At 45.2% G+C, this 20,101-nt stretch overlaps 1 protein-coding gene across 3 annotated transcripts in view; it reads right to left on the reverse strand.

Annotated features, from left to right (window-relative positions):
* The window catches only part of wipf1b (WAS/WASL interacting protein family, member 1b), a 35,864-nt gene extending 15,910 nt beyond the window's left edge, over positions 1 to 19,954 (reverse strand). The window contains exon 1 of one of the 3 annotated variants that reach the window (XM_055908503.1): positions 19,606 to 19,954. The gene's annotated coding sequence lies outside the window, so the exon portion shown is untranslated. Of the gene's footprint in view, positions 1 to 13,896; positions 14,249 to 14,293; positions 14,428 to 19,605 lie in introns of those variants that run through there. The other 2 variants (XM_055908504.1, XM_055908505.1) reach the window with 2 other exon arrangements.
* Between the last annotated feature and the right edge of the window lie 147 nt (positions 19,955 to 20,101).

Consider the following 20,101-nt stretch of genomic DNA (forward strand, 5'->3'; position numbering starts at 1 on the left):
CCAGCAGACCTAGACCCTGTCACACTGAACCAGCAGACCTAGACCCTGTCACACTGAACCAGCAGACCTAGACCCTGTCACACTGAACCAGCCAAGACGTCTGACAATCGTTTATGTTTAATCGTTTTATTACGACGTTCACATATTGTCAAGGAGGGCAAAATAGTACAGTCTGCAAAGGCATTAAGGAAGCATATTAAAATGACATAACCTTCAGAGATGTGCACCCCCCCCTCAGAGTCTACACTACTCCTCATTGAGATGTGCACCCCCCCCTCAGTCTACACTACTCCTCATTGAGATGTGCAAACCCCCCCCCCCACCTCAGAGTCTACACTACTCCTCATTGAGATGTGCAAACCCCCCCCCCTCAGAGTCTACACTACTCCTCATTGAGATGCGCAACCCCCCCACCCCTCAGTCTACACTACTCCCCATTGAGATGTGCAACCCCCCCCCCCCCTCAGAGTCTACACTACTCCTCATTGAGATGCGCAACCCCCCCCCCCCCTCAGAGTCTACACTACTCCTCATTGAGATGTGCAACCCCCCCACCCCTCAGTCTACACTACTCCTCATTGAAATGTGCAACCCCCCCCCTCAGTCTACACTACTCCTCATTGAGATGTGCAACCCCCCCCCCACCTCAGTCTACACTACTCCTCATTGAGATGTGCAACCCCCTCCCCCCACCTCAGAGTCTACACTACTCCTCATTGAGATGTGCAACCCCCCCCTCTCAGAGTCTACACTACTCCTCATTGAGATGTGCAACCCCCCCCCTCAGAGTCTACACTACTCCTCATTGAGATGTGCAACCCCCCCCCCACCTCAGAGTCTACACTACTCCTCATTGTTTAGCGATGAGCACCACTGACATGCACGCCTCCGGCTAATATTAGAAAAATAGCTTCCCACAATGGAGACATTGATATCAGTGCCACAAGCAGAGAGCCATGAGACTGGAAGAAGATACGTGGCCTGATGACACACCACGTCATCCCTAGTGGGCCTGGCCTGCTCTTAAAAGGGCATCTCCAGGCATTTACAGGAATGAAGCAGAGATCACACACACACCACACACAGAGAGAGAGAGAGAGAGAGTATAGCCAATTGGCTATACTAAAACTCTTTAACATCATCCTTAGCTCTGGCATCTTCCCCAATATTTGGAACCAAGGACTGATCACCCCAATCCACAAAAGTGGAGACAAATTTGACCCCAATAACTACCGTGGAATATGCGTCAACAGTAACCTTGGTAAAATACTCTGCATTATCATTAACAGCAGACTCGTACATTTCCTCAATGAACACAATGTACTGAGCAAATGTCAAATTGGCTTTTTACCAAATTACCGTACAACAGACCATGTATTCACCCTACACACCCTAATTGACAACCAAACAAACCAAAACAAAGGCAAAGTCTTCTCATGCTTTGTTGATTTCAAAAAAGCCTTCGACTCAATTTGGCATGAGGGTCTGCTATACAAATTGATGGAAAGTGGTGTTGGGGGTAAAACATACGACATTATAAAATCCTTGTACACAAACAACAAGTGTGCGGTTAAAATTGGCAAAAAACACACATTTCTTCACACAGGGTCGTGGGGTGAGACAGGGATGCAGCTTAAGCCCCACCCTCTTCAACATATATATCAACGAATTGGCGCGGGCACTAGAACAGTCTGCAGCACCCGGTCTCACCCTACTAGAATCCGAAGTCAAATGTCTACTGTTTGCTGATGATCTGGTACTTCTGTCACCAACCAAGGAGGGACTACAGCAGCACCTAGATCTTCTGCACAGATTCTGTCAGACCTGGGCCCTGACAGTAAATCTCAGTAAGACCAAAATAATGGTGTTCCAAAAAAGGTCCAGTCGCCAGGACCACAAATTCCATCTAGACACCGTTGCCCTAGAGCACACAAAAAACTATACATACCTCGGCCTAAACATCAGCACCACAGGTAACTTCCACAAAGCTGTGAACGATCTGAGAGACAAGGCAAGAAGGGCATTCTATGCCATCAAAAGGAACATAAATTTCAACATACCAATTAGGATCTGGCTAAAAATACTTGAATCAGTCATAGAGCCCATTGCCCTTTATGGTTGTGAGGTCTGGGGTCCGCTCACCAACCAAGATTTCACAAAATGGGGCAAACACCAAATTGAGACTCTGCATGCAGAATTCTGCAAAAATATCCTCCGTGTACAACGCAGAACACCAAATAATGCATGCAGAGCAGAATTAGGCCGATACCCACTAATTATCAAAATCCAGAAAAGAGCCGTTAAATTCTACAACCACCTAAAAGGAAGCGATTCCCAAACCTTCCATAACAAAGCCATCACCTACAGAGAGATGAACCTGGAGAAGAGTCCCCTAAGCAAACTGCTCCTAGGGCTCTGTTCACAAACACACCCCACAAAGCCCCAGGACAACAGCACAATTAGACCCAACCAAATCATGAGAAAACAAAAAGATAATTACTTGACACATTGGAAAGAATTAACAAAAAAACAGAGCAAACTAGAATGCTATTTGGCCCTAAACAGAGAGTACACAGTGGCAGAATACCTGACCACTGTGACTGACCCAAACTTAAGGAAAGCTTTGACTATGTACAGACTCAGTGAGCATAGCCTTGCTATTGAGAAAGGCCGCCGTAGGCAGACATGGCTCTCAAGAGAAGACAGGCTATGTGCACACTGCCCACAAAATGAGGTGGAAACCGAGCTGCACTTCCTAACCTCCTGCCCAATGTATGACCATATTAGAGACACATATTTCCCTCAGATTACACAGATCCACAAAGAATTCTAAAACAAATCCAATTTTGATAAACTCCCATATCTACTGGGTGAAATTCCACAGTGTGCCATCACAGCAGCAAGATTTGTGACCTGTTGCCACAAGAAAAGGGCAACCAGTGAAAAACAAACACCATTGTAAATACAACCCATATTTATGCTTACTTATTTTAACTTGTTTGCTTTAACCATTTGTACAATGTTACAACACTGTATATATTTAATATGACACTCGTAATGTCTTTATTGTTTTGAAACTTCTGTATGTGTAATGTTTACTGTTAATTCATTTTGTTTGTTTCACTTTTGTGTATTGTCTACCTCATTTGCTTTGGCAATGTTAACACATGTTTCCCATGCCAGTAAAACCCCTTGAATTGAATTGAATTGAGAGAGAGAGACCAAGAGAAGTGAGAGAGAGAGAAAACTCCCAGAGAATCTGCTCCAGGCAAAAGGAAAGGCAGATGATTCAGCTGTAGAGAGAACCACATGGCTCCTGTTGGCTACTCAGCCCTTCTCACAGTCACAACCCCATGAACCACATGGCTCCTGTTGGCTACTCAGCCCTTCTCACAGTCACAACCCCATGTTTGTTTTCATGTTGTTTCTCTGGAACTAGAATGACTATGTAAACAACAACAGGGTTGTGTGAACAACTACTGGACCGGACTACTCTGTTTTCATTCTGGTGGACTCTACCCTGCAGCCCTGCTTTCTGCTAGCCTGGGAAACCGGGCTATCTGCATTGTGTCCCGCCACCCCCTCTTTACACTACTGCTACTCTCTGTTCATCATACATGCATAGTTACTTTAACCATATCTACATGTGCATACTACCTCAATCAGCCTGACTAACCGGTGTCTGTATGTAGCCTCGCTACTTTTATAGCCTCGCTACTTTTATAGCCTCGCTACTGTATATAGCCTGTATTTTTACTGTTGTTTTATTACTTTACTTACCTATTGTTCACCTAATACCTTTTTTGCACTATTGGTTAGAGCCTGTTAGTAAGCATTTCACTGTAAGGTCTACACCTGTTGTATTTGGCGCACGTGACAAATAAACGTTGATTTGATTTGAAACTACTATAGTCAGAATGATATTCCAGGTTTCTCCTACTGAGACATCTTCAGAGGGGATTCCAGGCTAAGGTTTCTCCTGCTGAGACATCTTCAGAGGGGATTCCAGGCTAAGGTTTCTCCTGCTGAGACATCTTCAGAGGGGATTCCAGGCTAAGGTTTCTCCTGCTGAGACATCTTCAGAGGGGATTCCAGGCTAAGGTTTCTCCTGCTGAGACATCTTCAGAGGGGATTCCAGGCTAAAGTTTCTCCTGCTGAGACATCTTCAGAGGGGATTCCATGCTAAGGTTTCTCCTGCTGAGACATCTTCAGAGGGGATTCCAGGCTAAGGTTTCTCCTGCTGAGACATCTTCAGAGGGGATTCCAGGCTAAGGTTTCTCCTGCTGAGACATCTTCAGAGGGGATTCCAGGCTAAGGTTTCTCCTGCTGAGACATCTTCAGAGGGGATTCCAGGCTAAGGTTTCTCCTGCTGAAGGGGTTGACCCAGAGAGACATACACTGTCTAGAGAGTAAACATTGCGTCCAGGGTTTAGGTTGGGCCAGAGCCTGGTCAGGGTTGGTGTTGTTGGACTGGAGTCTGGTCAGTGTTGGGGTTGGGCCGGAGCCTGGTCAGGGTTGGACTGGAGCCTGGTCAGGGTTGGGGTTGGGCCGGAGCCTGGTCAGGGTTGGACTGGAGCCTGGTCAGGGTTGGACTGGAGCCTGGTCAGGGTTGGACTGGAGCCTGGTCAGGGTTGGACTGGAGCCTGGTCAGTGATGTGGTTGGGGTTGGACTGGAGCCTGGTCAGTGATGTGGTTGGGGTTGGACTGGAGCCTTGTCAGTGATGTGGTTGGGGTTGGACTGGAGCCTTGTCAGTGATGTGGTTGGGGTTGGACTGGAGCCTGGTCAGGGTTGGACTGGAGCCTGGTCAGGGTTGGACTGGAGCCTGGTCAGGGTTGGACTGGAGCCTGGTCAGGGTTGGGGTTGGACTGGAGCCTGGTCAGTGATGTGGTTGGGGTTGGACTGGAGCCTGGTCAGTGATGTGGTTGGGGTTGGACTGGAGCCTGGTCAGGGTTGGACTGGAGCCTGGTCAGGGTTGGACTGGAGCCTGGTCAGTGATGTGGTTGGGGTTGGACTGGAGCCTGGTCAGTGATGTGGTTGGGGTTGGACTGGAGCCTTGTCAGTGATGTGGTTGGGGTTGGACTGGAGCCTTGTCAGTGATGTGGTTGGGGTTGGACTGGAGCCTGGTCAGGGTTGGACTGGAGCCTGGTCAGGGTTGGACTGGAGCCTGGTCAGGGTTGGACTGGAGCCTGGTCAGGGTTGGGGTTGGACTGGAGCCTGGTCAGTGATGTGGTTGGGGTTGGACTGGAGCCTGGTCAGTGATGTGGTTGGGGTTGGACTGGAGCCTGGTCAGGGTTGGACTGGAGCCTGGTCAGGGCTAGGGTTGGACTGGAGCCTGGTCAGGGTTGGGTTGTGGTTGGACTGGAGCCGGGTCAGGGTTGGACTGGAGCCTGGTCAGGGTTGGGGTTGGACTGGAGCCTGGTCAGTGTTGGGTTGGGGTTGGACTGGAGCCTAATCAGGGTTGGGTTGGAGTTAGGCTGCCGCTAGCGACACATGACTCCTCCTGTGGGACTGTGGACACTTTGAAGTAGCACACACATGCGGCTCGCATATACAAACACACATGCTTCAGTTTAGACGCTGTTAAAATGGCTGCTGCTCTTTGATCCTCCCGACAGCCCCCCGCGCCGAGGTACCTCATCAGGGTTAGCAGCAGAGACACCTAGTAAAAACACACACACCACCACTAGCAGTTATAGAGGTGAATAAACTGGAGACAACACCACCACTAGCAGTTATAGAGGTGAATAAACTGGAGACAACACCACCACTAGCAGTTATAGAGGTGAATAAAGTGGAGACAACACCACCACTAGCAGTTATAGAGGTGAATAAACTGACTGGAGACAACATCACCACTAGCAGTTATAGAGGTGAATAAACTGACTGGAGACAACACCACCACTAGCAGTTATAGAGGTGAATAAACTGGAGACAACATCACCACTAGCAGTTATAGAGGTGAATAAACTGACTGGAGAAAACACCACCACTAGCAGTTATAGAGGTGAATAAACTGACTGGAGACAACACCACCACTAGCAGTTATAGAGGTGAATAAACTGACTGGAGACAACATCACCACTAACAGTTATAGAGGTGAATAAACTGACTGGAGACAACACCACCACTAGCAGTTATAGAGGTGAATAAACTGACTGGAGACAACACCACCACTAGCAGTTATAGAGGTGAATAAACTGACTGGAGACAACACCACCACTAGCAGTTATAGAGGTGAATAAACTGACTGGAGACAACACCACTACTAGCAGTTATAGAGGTGAATAAACTGGAGACATAACTGCTAGTGGTGGTGTTGTCTCCAGTTTATTCACCTCTATAACTGCTAGTGGTGGTGTTGTCTCCAGTCAGTTTATTCACCTCTATAACTGCTAGTGGTGATGTTGTCTCCAGTTTATTCACCTCTATAACTGCTAGTGGTGGTGTTGTCTCCAGTTTATTCACCTCTATAACTGCTAGTGGTGATGTTGTCTCCAGTTTATTCACCTCTATAACTACTAGTGGTGGTGTTGTCTCCAGTCAGTTTATTCACCTCTATAACTGCTAGTGGTGGTGATGTCTCCAGTTTATTCACCTCTATCACCACCACTAGCAGTTATAGAGGTGAATAAACTGACTGGAGACAACACCACCACTAGCAGTTATAGAGGTGAATAAACTGACTGGAGACAACACCACCACTAGCAGTTATAGAGGTGAATAAACTGGAGACAACATCACCACTAGCAGTTATAGAGGTGAATAAACTGGAGACAACACCACCACTAGCAGTTATAGAGGTGAATAAACTGGAGACAACACCACCACTAGCAGTTATAGAGGTGAATAAACTGGAGACAACACCACCACTAGCAGTTATAGAGGTGAATAAACTGACTGGAGACAACACCACCACTAGCAGTTATAGAGGTGAATAAACTGGAGACAACATCACCACTAGCAGTTATAGAGGTGAATAAACTGGAGACAACACCACCACTAGCAGTTATAGAGGTGAATAAACTGGAGACAACATCACCACTAGCAGTTATAGAGGTGAATAAACTGACTGGAGACAACACCACCACTAGCAGTTATAGAGGTGAATAAACTGGAGACAACACCACCACTAGCAGTTATAGAGGTGAATAAACTGGAGACAACATCACCACTAGCAGTTATAGAGGTGAATAAACTGGAGACAACACCACTACTAGCAGTTATAGAGGTGAATAAACTGGAGACATCACCACCACTAGCAGTTATAGAGGTGAATAAACTGACTGGAGACAACACCACCACTAGCAGTTATAGAGGTGAATAAACTGGAGACAACATCACCACTAGCAGTTATAGAGGTGAATAAACTGACTGGAGACAACACCACCACTAGCAGTTATAGAGGTGAATAAACTGACTGGAGACAACACCACCACTAGCAGTTATAGAGGTGAATAAACTGGAGACAACACCACCACTAGCAGTTATAGAGGTGAATAAACTGACTGGAGACAACATCACCACTAGCAGTTATAGAGGTGAATAAACTGGAGACAACATCCCCACTAGCAGTTATAGAGGTGAATAAACTGGAGACAACATCACCACTAGCAGTTATAGAGGTGAATAAACTGGAGACAACACCACCACTAGCAGTTATAGAGGTGAATAAACTGACTGGAGACAACATCACCACTAGCAGTTATAGAGGTGAATAAACTGACTGGAGACAACATCACCACTAGCAGTTATAGAGGTGAATAAACTGACTGGAGACAACACCACCACTAGCAGTTATAGAGGTGAATAAACTGACTGGAGACAACACCACCACTAGCAGTTATAGAGGTGAATAAACTGGAGACAACATCACCACTAGCAGTTATAGAGGTGAATAAACTGGAGACAACATCCCCACTAGCAGTTATAGAGGTGAATAAACTGGAGACAACATCCCCACTAGCAGTTATAGAGGTGAATAAACTGACTGGAGACAACATCACCACTAGCAGTTATAGAGGTGAATAAACTGGAGACAACACCACCACTAGCAGTTATAGAGGTGAATAAACTGGAGACAACATCACCACTAGCAGTTATAGAGGTGAATAAACTGGAGACAACATCACCACTAGCAGTTATAGAGGTGAATAAACTGGAGACAACACCACCACTAGCAGTTATAGAGGTGAATAAACTGGAGACAACACCACCACTAGCAGTTATAGAGGTGAATAAACTGGAGACAACATCACCGCTAGCAGTTATAGAGGTGAATAAACTGACTGGAGACAACACCACCACTAACAGTTATAGAGGTGAATAAACTGGAGACAACACCACCACTAGCAGTTATAGAGGTGAATAAACTGGAGACAACATCACCACTAGCAGTTATAGAGGTGAATAAACTGGAGACAACACCACCACTAGCAGTTATAGAGGTGAATAAACTGGAGACAACACCACCACTAGCAGTTATAGAGGTGAATAAACTGGAGACAACACCACCACTAGCAGTTATAGAGGTGAATAAACTGACTGGAGACAACACCACCACTAGCAGTTATAGAGGTGAATAAACTGACTGGAGACAACACCACCACTAGTAGTTATAGAGGTGAATAAACTGACTGGAGACAACACCACCACTAGCAGTTATAGAGGTGAATAAACTGGAGACAACACCACCACTAGCAGTTATAGAGGTGAATAAACTGGAGACAACATCACCACTAGCAGTTATAGAGGTGAATAAACTGACTGGAGACAACACCACCACTAGCAGTTATAGAGGTGAATAAACTGGAGACAACATCACCACTAGCAGTTATAGAGGTGAATAAACTGGAGACAACACCACCACTAGCAGTTATAGAGGTGAATAAACTGGAGACAACATCACCACTAGCAGTTATAGAGGTGAATAAACTGACTGGAGACAACATCACCACTAGCAGTTATAGAGGTGAATAAACTGACTGGAGACAACACCACCACTAGCAGTTATAGAGGTGAATAAACTGACTGGAGACAACACCACCACTAGCAGTTATAGAGGTGAATAAACTGGAGACATCACCACCACTAACAGTTATAGAGGTGAACAAACTGGAGACAACACCACCACTAGCAGTTATAGAGGTGAATAAACTGGAGACAACACCACCACTAGCAGTTATAGAGGTGAATAAACTGGAGACAACACCACCACTAGCAGTTATAGAGGTGAATAAACTGGAGACAACACCACCACTAGCAGTTATAGAGGTGAATAAACTGGAGACAACACCACCACTAGCAGTTATAGAGGTGAATAAACTGGAGACAACACCACCACTAGCAGTTATAGAGGTGAATAAACTGGAGACAACACCACCACTAGCAGTTATAGAGGTGAATAAACTGGAGACAACATAAGTATTCTCAAAACTTTTATGACACAGTTGTTAAAGGAAGAGCAATACCAGAGAGATAGACCATAGTGGCAGTGCAGAGTAGAGGACATCCGGTGGCATTGCCAAAAACATCCCCCCTCCCCACGGGCCCTGTTGTACCTAAAAGGGATGTGGGTGGGATTAGGTAGAAGGCTGGATGCTTCCCTCACAGAACTGGACAGGATAATACAGCTGTGTGTGTGTGTGTGTGTGTGTGTGTGTGTGTGTGTGTGTGTGTGTGTGTGTGTGTGTGTGTGTGTGTGTGTGTGTGTGTGTGTGTGTGTGTGTGTGTGCGTGTGTGTGTGTGTGCGTGTGTGTGCGTGTCTGTGCGCGAGTGTGTGTGTTTGTGCATGCGTGTGTGCATTTGGCGTGTGTGTGTGTGTGTGTGTGTGTGTGTGTGTAGAGAGAAACCGTGCTGAGTAGCTAAGCTAACATCCTGTATGAGACGTTAGCTAGAGTAGAGTTATGTGGCAATACTGACCCACACAGGGGAGACTTTAAATAAACCCCTGTAGTACATTACCAGACGTTCCTAGAATAAGGGAAGAGGAAGTCCACTTCCCACAACTTCCACACTGAGGTAATTAGTCTAAGGTTAGAGGTCATCTCCGCTCAGAGACCTACCGCTCAGAGACCTACCGCTCAGAGCTCTACCGCTCAGAGACCTACCGCTCAGAGACCTACCGCTCAGAGACCTACCGCTCAGAGATCTACCGCTCAGAGATCTACCGCTCAGAGACCTACCGCTCAGAGACCTACCGCTCAGAGATCTACCGCTCAGAGATCTACCGCTCAGAGATCTACCGCTCAGAGACCTACCGCTCAGAGATCTACCGCTCAGAGATCTACCGCTCAAAGATCTACCGCTCAGAGACCTACCGCTCAGAGACCTACCGCTCAGAGACCTACCGCTCAGAGACCTACCGCTCAAAGATCTACCGCTCAGAGATCTACCGCTCAAAGATCTACCGCTCAGAGATCTACCGCTCAAAGATCTACCGCTCAGAGATCTACCGCTCAGAGATCTACCGCTCAAAGATCTACCGCTCAGAGACCTACCGCTCAAAGATCTACCGCTCAGAGACCTACCGCTCAAAGATCTACCGCTCAGAGACCTACCGCTCAAAGATCTACCGCTCAGAGATCTACCGCTCAAAGATCTACCGCTCAGAGACCTACCGCTCAGAGACCTACCGCTCAGAGACCTACCGCTCAGAGATCTACCGCTCAGAGACCTACCGCTCAGAGATCTACCGCTCAGAGATCTACCGCTCAGAGATCTTCCGTACTGATTTTTTCTTAAACATAACTTCAAAACCGTAAGCCTATGCAACATGAACCAGTTAAAAACCGTTCTGTAGCAATGAGGTTTGTTCAGTAGGCTATAGGCCCAATACATTATCACTGCATATTGGCTATGCTTGATTTGCCCTACCAATGTTGTTCTTCCAGTTAGGAATTCTATTTCAACATTTGAGGTACTGTGACCACACTGGTAATAGATCATTGGTTGTATTACTTGTGAGGCACAGCTGAGTGAGCGTAATCATTTACTTCCTTTCTTTTGTACTGGACTGATGGGCTGCATCTGATGGGCTGCATCTGACGGTCAGTCTGAGGGAGCTGCATCTGATGGTCAGTCTGAGGGAGATGCAGTAAGGCTGCCTCTCACCTGACTCACCCTCTCTCCTCTGAGAAAAGGCAGTCTTCCTGCTGATGACGAAACTTAAAGATGCACTATGCAGAAATCACGCCGCCATTTCCCGGTTGTTAAAATTCTAATAGTTCTTTCAGTTTGTGACAAAACAAGCAAGTATAGTGTAGAGAATCATTGTCTCGTCTAAACCGCTGTGAAATATATTTTCCATAAACAAAAATATTGTATTTTCAGCTGTTTGATGCTGGTGTACAAAACCGAAAGTAAAAGACGCAAAAAACGAAACTAAAGAACGGGAAGCATAGAAATAGAGCACATAGAACAGATCTACCGCTTCTTAGACTTGCTTTCAATGAGAATGACAGATCTATATAAAACACATTTCTATGTGAATTTGGTCAGGTCACTTAAAAAGTGACATATTGCAGCTCTGAGTCTCATTATTTCTGCCTCCTGCACCAGTTCCTGTTGTTACTCCAACAACCAGAGAAAGTAAAATATCCCTCGATATGAAAAGATAGAAAAGCCACTAATAATAACACAAGCTTATGGAAACACTTTGCTATACTCATTCATTGCAGCTTCAGTGCTGGTTGTAGCTTGAGTGGAAGTAGGGAGAAGACACATTTTATGGCTTATAAAAGTGTTGAACAAAGCGTTGACAGTGCTGAATAACAACTTAAACATTAATTTATTCATAAAAATTGCATCTCTTTGCTGTATTCGTTGAGTCTCTAGTTATGGTTTTTAAAAGTTTTGAAATCTCACATGATCAACTTTGCTGTGCATTCGAGGCTTCTTTTTACAGTCTATGGCTCGAGGAAACTGTACAGACACGGTGGTCTGAGCTATCTGATTGGCCAGCGGTAGGCCAAAAGGTGCACTTGATTTTCTCTCTGGGCCTGCCGGGTAGGCAGAGTTCTACCTTCAGACACATGAAATGGTTCAAAATGGGGAGGCAATCAAGGTGCACTTGATTCATCATCCTGGTGCTAGGGCTGATGAATCAAGTGCACCTGACGACAACAGCGCAAAACAAATAAAATAGGAACGCAAGGCTTTATTGTTGATTTTTTTACAGAAATGTTTGGTGATCAACTAGGAATGCCTTGGAGATCGCGATCGACCGGTTGGTGACCACTGGTCTAACGATTGAAAACGTTTGGGATTTCTTCCCCAGAGTCAGATGAACTCGTGGATACCAGTTTTATGTTTCTGCATCAAGTATGAAGGAAGTAAAGCTAGTTTCTACATAGAGTACAAAGGAAGTAAAGGTAGTTTCTACATCGAGTATGAAGGAAGTAAAGCTAGTTTCTACATTGAGTATGAAGGAAGTAAAGCTAGTTTCTACATTGAGTATGAAGGAAGTAAAGCTAGTTTCTACATTGAGTATGAAGGAAGTAAAGCTAGTTTCTACATTGAGTATGAAGGAAGTAAAGCTAGTTTCTACATTGAGTATGAAGGAAGTAAAGCTAGTTTCTACATCGAGTACGAAGGAAGTAAAGCTAGTTTCTACATCGAGTACGAAGGAAGTAAAGCTAGTTTCTACATCGAGTATGAAGGAAGTAAAGCTAGTTTCTACGTCGAGTATGAAGGAAGTAAAGCTAGTTTCTGCATCGAGTATGAAGGAAGTAAAGCTAGTTTCTACATCGAGTGTAAAGGTAGTTTCTACATCAAGTATGAAGGAAGTAAAGCTAGTTTCTACATCGAGTATGAAGGAAGTAAAGCTAGTTTCTACATCGAGTATGAAGGAAGTAAAGGTAGTTTCGTGATAGCTGTAACCATTGACTTCCAGTCATCGCACTTCAGTTCCCAGGTCCAGAACAAATTGAAGAAAACATACAGTATTATACATAGACATGAGTGCATGGAACCCCCTTCCATCTCACAGAGCAAGTTAACAGCAAACCTGCTTTCACAAAACTAATAAAGCAACACCTCTACCCCATGTGACCAAACGTGTGTGCATGTACTGACGTGTAACTGATAGATCTGCAAATGCGCATGTGCGCACACACACACACATTCTTTAGTTGTATTGTTTTTAAAAAGTGTGTGTACATTTGTCTTTAGTCGTAGTGAATTTTTCCATTTAGAAAACTATGTTCATGTTTTAAATTGTAAAGTATTTTTGTCTGTAATATCTTTATGTGTCAGACCCCAGGAAGACTAGCTGTCACCATTGGCGTCAGCTAATGGGGATCCTAATAAAATCAGAAGCAATTGCAAGTTAGCAGCTTCCTTCCAAATGAACGCAGAGACATAAAAATGGTCTCCACAAGTTCATCTTGGTATTTTATTAGGATCCCCGTTAGCTGTTGCAAAAGCAGCAGCTACTCTTCCTGGGGTCCACACAAAACATGAAACATAATACAGAATGACATAATACAGAACATCATTAGACAAGAACAGCTCAAGGACAGAACTACATACATTAACTGACTCTGGGAAAGTAGATAAAGGACCTCATTGCCAAAACCCCAAACTATCCCTTTAAAGACAGTTCTGCCAACATCAACAGTATTTCTGGCAAAGTGCAGCCACTAATGTTCCCCAGGAAGACAGGAAACAAAGTCGCAAGTCAAATTCACACTACAATGGTTCCCTTTTCCTCCATTAAACAGCTGTCAAACAGAACACCAACACGAGGAGAAATCTGAGGAGAAATCTGAGGAGAAATCTCAACATATCAGAAGAGAAAGAACAGGAGCTGAGCTAGGACGATGGAAACATATCATATATTGTATGAATGTATCAAATGGATTACCACAATATATTAAACAATTATTACATCTACTCACGGAAGTTGTGCCCAAAAAGGTGACAACAAATTCACTCTCTTAGGTAGCTCTCGAAATCATTCTTCCAAAGAACAGGCAAAGAAATGGTACATACACAGTTACAGCGATAGGTGGTAGCTTCCTTAATTTGGTTCCCTTCCTAGCACTCTTTACATATTAGAGAAGTCACAGTTCCACATTTAGTCCAACCCCATGTTACTGCATTTCACTTCCTCAACTTGCTGTGTCATGAAATGACCGTGTGGAGAGAGAGAGAGAGGGGCAGCAGTGTGAAAGCTGCAGAACCTCTCATCTAGGCTCTCTCTCACAGTCACACAGTCTGAGCTGAGCAGCAGTTTCTCTCGCTCTCCTCCCCCCCTCTTCAGTTTGTCCTCTCCTGTGAAAGTCAAAACCTCACCTCTCATCTAGGGCTCTCAGTCACACTGTCATGTGAGCATCACAGGGCTTCTTCTTCTTCTCTCCCACTGAAGTCTGTCCTCTGATGCAGATTGAACACCCTCCTCTCCTCAGAGAGCTGCTGTCAAGAGAGAGAGAGAGAGAGCTCTCCTCTCCTGCTAAAATAGCTTTACTCAGAGTCAGAGCCACTTCCTGTGTTCAGCTTTCAGTCATACTTCCTCTCTTTCAACTCAGTCAGCAGCCTTACACACACGCTCACGCTCGCTCTGTCACACACACACGCTCACGCTCGCTCTGTCACACACACATGTGACCCCCCCCCCCTTTGCATTGTGTAGGCTAATGCTTTGACTCAGATGACAATTTGATACAGTTTGCAGATACAGTCACAGTCCAAACAACTCCTAGACACACAGATACTGTACTCTCTTCATCTCCAGATACGGTACTCTCTTCATCTCCAGATACGGTACTCTCTTCATCTCCAGATACTGTACTCTCTTCACCTCCAGATGCTGTACTCTCTTCATCTCCAGATACGGTACTCTCTTCATCTCCAGATACTGTACTCTCTTCATCTCCAGATACTGTACTCTCTCCATCTCCAGATACTGTACTCTCTCCATCTCCAGATACTGTACTCTCTTCATCTCCAGATACTGTACTCTCTTCACCTCCAGATACGGTACTCTCTTCATCTCCAGATACTGTACTCTCTTCACCTCCAGATACTGTACTCTCTTCACCTCCAGATACTGTACTCTCTTCACCTCCAGATACTGTACTCTCTTCATCTCCAGATACTGTACTCTCTTCACCTCCAGATACTGTACTCTCTTCACCTCCAGATACTGTACTCTCTTCACCTCCAGATACTGTACTCTCTCCATCTCCAGATACTGTACTCTCTTCATCTCCAGATACTGTACTCTCTTCATCTCCAGATACTGTACTCTCTTCATCTACTTCTCCATCCAACAATGAGCAAAAGTCTGTACTATACAAGCATGCTGCAATGACTATAGAAAACATTATGAAGACCTTACTAATACTGAGTATACCAAACATTATGAAGACCTTACTAATACTGAGTATACCAAACATTATGAAGACCTTACTAATACTGACTATACCAAACATTAAGAAGACCTTACTAATACTGACTATACCAAACATTATGAAGACCTTACTAATACTGACTATACCAAACATTATGAAGACCTTACTAATACTGACTATACCAAACATTATGAAGACCTTACTAATACTGACTATACCAAACATTATGAAGACCTTACTAATACTTAGTTGCACCCCCACTTTTGCCCTCAGAACAGCCTCAATTCGTCGGGGCATGGACTCTACAAGGTGTTGAAAGCGTTCCACAGGGATAATGACCCATATTGACTCCAATGCTTCCCACAGTTGTGTCAAGTTGGCTGGATGTCCTTTGGGTGGTGGACCGTTCTTGATACACACAGGAAACTGTTGAGTGTGAAAAACCCAGCAGCGTTGCAGTTCTTGACACACTCTAACCGGTGTGCCTGCCACCTACTACCATACCCCGTTCAAAGTCACTTAAATCTGTTGTCTTGCCCATTCTCCCTCTGAATGGCACACATACACAATCCATGTCTCAATTGTCTCAAGGCTTAAAAATCCTTCTTTAACCTGTCTCCTCCCCTTCATCTACACTGATTGAAGTGGATTTAACAAGTGGGATCAATAAGGGATCATAGCTTGGATTCACTTGGTCAATCTGTCACGTTCTTAACGTTTTGTACGCTCAGTGTACAAGTATGCCGTGTGAGTATTAATGTTACTGCCTCCCTGTTCAGACGATCAGGAAGCTGAAGTGAAGACGAATATCGCCCACAAACACCCTCGCCGCCATGTGCTTGAGCTGAGTTGGTCACGTGGGTTGGTTACACGGGAAGTGAAGGAAGCTTCCTCTCTTCTCTGCAGACCTGTCTATTGCAGGACGAGAGGCTCGCTCTCATAACCAGAGATTACACAAAGACATTTTTTTTAAACTCTGTGTTATAGCTCTGGAGGCAAACATCTTGCCATTTACAGGAGATCTCTGAAACATGCAGTTATCCTCCAGCTGTCCAGCCATCAGACCAGTTTGGCTGCCTACCTCCTGGGGAATGGGAGTACTGTAACAAACCAGGGAAGACTCAACTCTAAACCAGGTTCAGTACTGTAACAGACCAGGGAAGACTCAACTCTAAACCAGGTTCAGTACTGTAACAGACCGGGGAAGACTCAACTCTAAACCAGGTTCAGTACTGTAACAGACCAGGGAAGACTCAACTCTAAACCAGGTTCAGTACTGTAACAGACCGGGGAAGACTCAACTCTAAACCAGGTTCAGTACTGTAACAGACCGGGGAAGACTCAACTCTAAACCAGGTTCAGTACTGTAACAGACCAGGGAAGACTCAACTCTAAACCAGGTTCAGTATTGTAACAGACCAGGGAAGACTCAACTCTAAACCAGGTTCAGTACTGTAACAGACCGGGGAAGACTCAACTCTAAACCAGGTTCAGTACTGTAACAGACCAGGGAAGACTCAACTCTAAACCAGGTTCAGTACTGTAACAGACCAGGGAAGACTCAACTCTAAACCAGGTTCAGTACTGTAACAGACCAGGGAAGACTCAACTCTTAACCAGGTTCAGTACTGTAACAGACCGGGGAAGACTCAACTCTAAACCAGGTTCAGTACTGTAACAGACCAGGGAAGACTCAACTCTAAACCAGGTTCAGTACTGTAACAGACCGGGGAAGACTCAACTCTAAACCAGGTTCAGTACTGTAACAGACCAGGGAAGACTCAACTCTAAACCAGGTTCAGTACAGTAACAGACCGGGGAAGACTCAACTCTAAACCAGGTTCAGTACTGTAACAGACCAGGGAAGACTCAACTCTTAACCAGGTTCAGTACTGTAACAGACCAGGGAAGACTCAACACTAAACCAGGTTCAGTATTGTAACAGATCAGGGACAGCCTCTAGGGAACACATCACTCTGAAGCAGGTTCAGTATTGTAACAGACCAGGGACAGCCTCTAGGGAACACATCACTCTGAAGCAGGTTCCTCAGGCAACGAGAGAACACAAGGCCTGGTCAATGTTTTCCAGTTTACCACTGTGGAATGTAAATACTAAGACCACAGTTCAACAAAGTTTGTTTAGGATTCCAGGTTTGAATAATTGGAGAGAGTGAGTGAGTGAGTGAGTGAGTGAGTGAGTGAGTGAGTGAGTGAGTGAGTGAGTTTACTGTACGTTCATGTGTATTGACAGATAATGGAGCACCTTTACTAGTCCCATTCCATTAAACACCATGACTACAGTAGCCAGGAGAACGAGCCGTATGGGCCTGCATCCCAAAAATGAACCCTATTCCCTACATAGTGCACTACTTTTGGCCAAAGGCCCATAGGTTGAACTATAGTACTTCGACTACATAGTGCACTACCTTTGATCAGAGCCCTATAGGCCTGGTGAAAGGTAGTGCCCTATGGGCCTGGTGAAAGGTAGTGCCCTATGGGCCTGGTGAAAGGTAGTGCCCTATGGGCCTGGTGAAAGATAGTGCCCTATGGGCCTGGTGAAAGGTAGTGTACTATGGGCCTGGTGAAAGATAGTGCCCTACGGGCCTGGTGAAAGATAGTGCCCTATGGGCCTGGTGAAAGGTAGTGCACTATGGGCCTGGTGAAAGGTAGTGCCCTATGGGCCTGGTGAAAGGTAGTGCACTATGGGCCTGGTGAAAGATAGTGCCCTATGGGCCTGGTGAAAGATAGTGCCCTATGGGCCTGGTGAAAGGTAGTACACTATGGGCCTGGTGAAAGGTAGTGTACCATGGGCCTGGTGAAAGGTGGTGCCCTGTGGGCCTGGTGAAAGGTAGTGCACTATGGGCCTGGTGAAAGGTAGTGTACCATGGGCCTGGTGAAAGGTAGTGCCCTATGGGCCTGGTGAAAGGTGGTGCCCTGTGGGCCTGGTGAAAGGTAGTGCCCTGTGGGCCTGGTGAAAGGTGGTGCCCTGTGGGCCTGGTGAAAGGTGGTGCCCTGTGGGCCTGGTGAAAGGTAGTGTACCGTGGGCCTGGTGAAAGGTAGTGTACCATGGGCCTCCCTAGTGGAGCAGTGGTCTAAGGCAGTGCTAGCTGTGCCACTAGAGATTCTGGGTTCGAGTCCAGGCTCTATCGCAGTCGGCCGCGACTGGGAGACTCATGGGGCGGCGCACAATTGGCCCAGCGTCGTCTGGGAGGGTTTGGCCGGCAGGGATGTCCTTGTCCCATCGCGCACTAGCAACTCCTGTGGCGGGCCGGGAGCAGTGCACGGTGACACAGTCGCCAGTCAAGAGGCAGTGCAGCTTGGCTGGGTTGTGTTTCAGAGGACTCTCGGCCTTCACCTCTCCTGAGTCTGTACGGGAGTTGCAGCGATGAGACAAGACTGTAACTACCAATTGAATACAACGAAATCGGGGGGAAAAAGGGGTAAAATTTCAAAAATGTTATAAAAAATAAATATTGGAGAGAAAAAAAAGAAAGAAAAAAGTTTGTGCACTATATTGGGAATATATTGGCCATTTTATATTGGGCCGTTTGTTTGTACTATGTATGTCTGCGTGTCAATGAGGTAATGCCTCAGATGACATTTCAGAGCTGTGGGAAAGTCTACATTCCTTGACAACAGTGACTCCATAAAAAGTCAAAAAGCTGTCTGTGATGTGAATCGTAAAGCACTAACCATGCAGGGCCAAACACTGCAGTGTATGTTTGGTACAGAATAAACAGATATTGGTTTACTGCACCCTACGGTAGTGTGTGTGTGTATATATGTATGCGTGTGTGTGTATATACATGAGCTATACTGACTGACTGTGTGAGCTGCATAAAATCCACGAGCACAGGTTACATAATGAAAGCTACTGTATAGCAATAACTCAATGACTTTAAAACTCAGATGAGGCTTTTTTACTCATCATGGAAGTATCCATGCCAACGCAGACTACATAACCACCAAGCAGAGAATAACGCATGTCATCTGATACAACTCAAAACAAATGGAATAGAAAAATAAAAACATATATCATAACATAACGCTATCATGTTTCCATTTGTCCTCAAAACATGTTTTATAAGCAGGGTGTCGCAACAGATATGACCACTCAACGTGTTGCTGCTGCCACCCCATCCATTGCAAACATGTTTTGAAATTCAGTTATTTGCGTAAATATAATTGAGAATCCTAAAACTTTGAAAAATCGATCTAGTACTCAAGTTCAACATAACATAAACATCGACTTACTTCTGGAGACAGTATGAGCCACTCCTTCACCGTAAACACAACTTTAGCTCACGATTTCCGCTTCATCGGGATTTCCACATTGTACCCGGAACTTTTAAATAATATGCATACAATCAAGAGTGCAATTTGATGTTTTATCAATCTGCCATCCTTCAATAAGTTATGTTTCTGTCCAAATCTTCGAGCGTTGTATTTGTCATGTCGCTCGAAAGACTGTTTTCGTAAAACCGACAGGGAGAATTTAACGCTTCTCTCTCTCCAATCCGGGGTCTTTGCGGTGATGCAATATTTCCAGATGTGCAACTTGTCCAAGTTTGAACAGTTGGTGCTGTGTATAAAGACGTTTACTGATGAGAGGAGAACAGAACAGAGTCGTGTTGACTATTGGAAAATCTCAAATAATAAGGTAAAATAAGGTAATTTAATAATTTATTCAACAGAAAGAGGACCCAGCGCACAGTTTATCTTCTTAATGGAGCAAATGACATGCACAATT

Source organism: Salvelinus fontinalis, chromosome 41 (assembly GCF_029448725.1).
Source record: "Salvelinus fontinalis isolate EN_2023a chromosome 41, ASM2944872v1, whole genome shotgun sequence".
NCBI classification, from domain to species: domain Eukaryota; kingdom Metazoa; phylum Chordata; class Actinopteri; order Salmoniformes; family Salmonidae; genus Salvelinus; species Salvelinus fontinalis.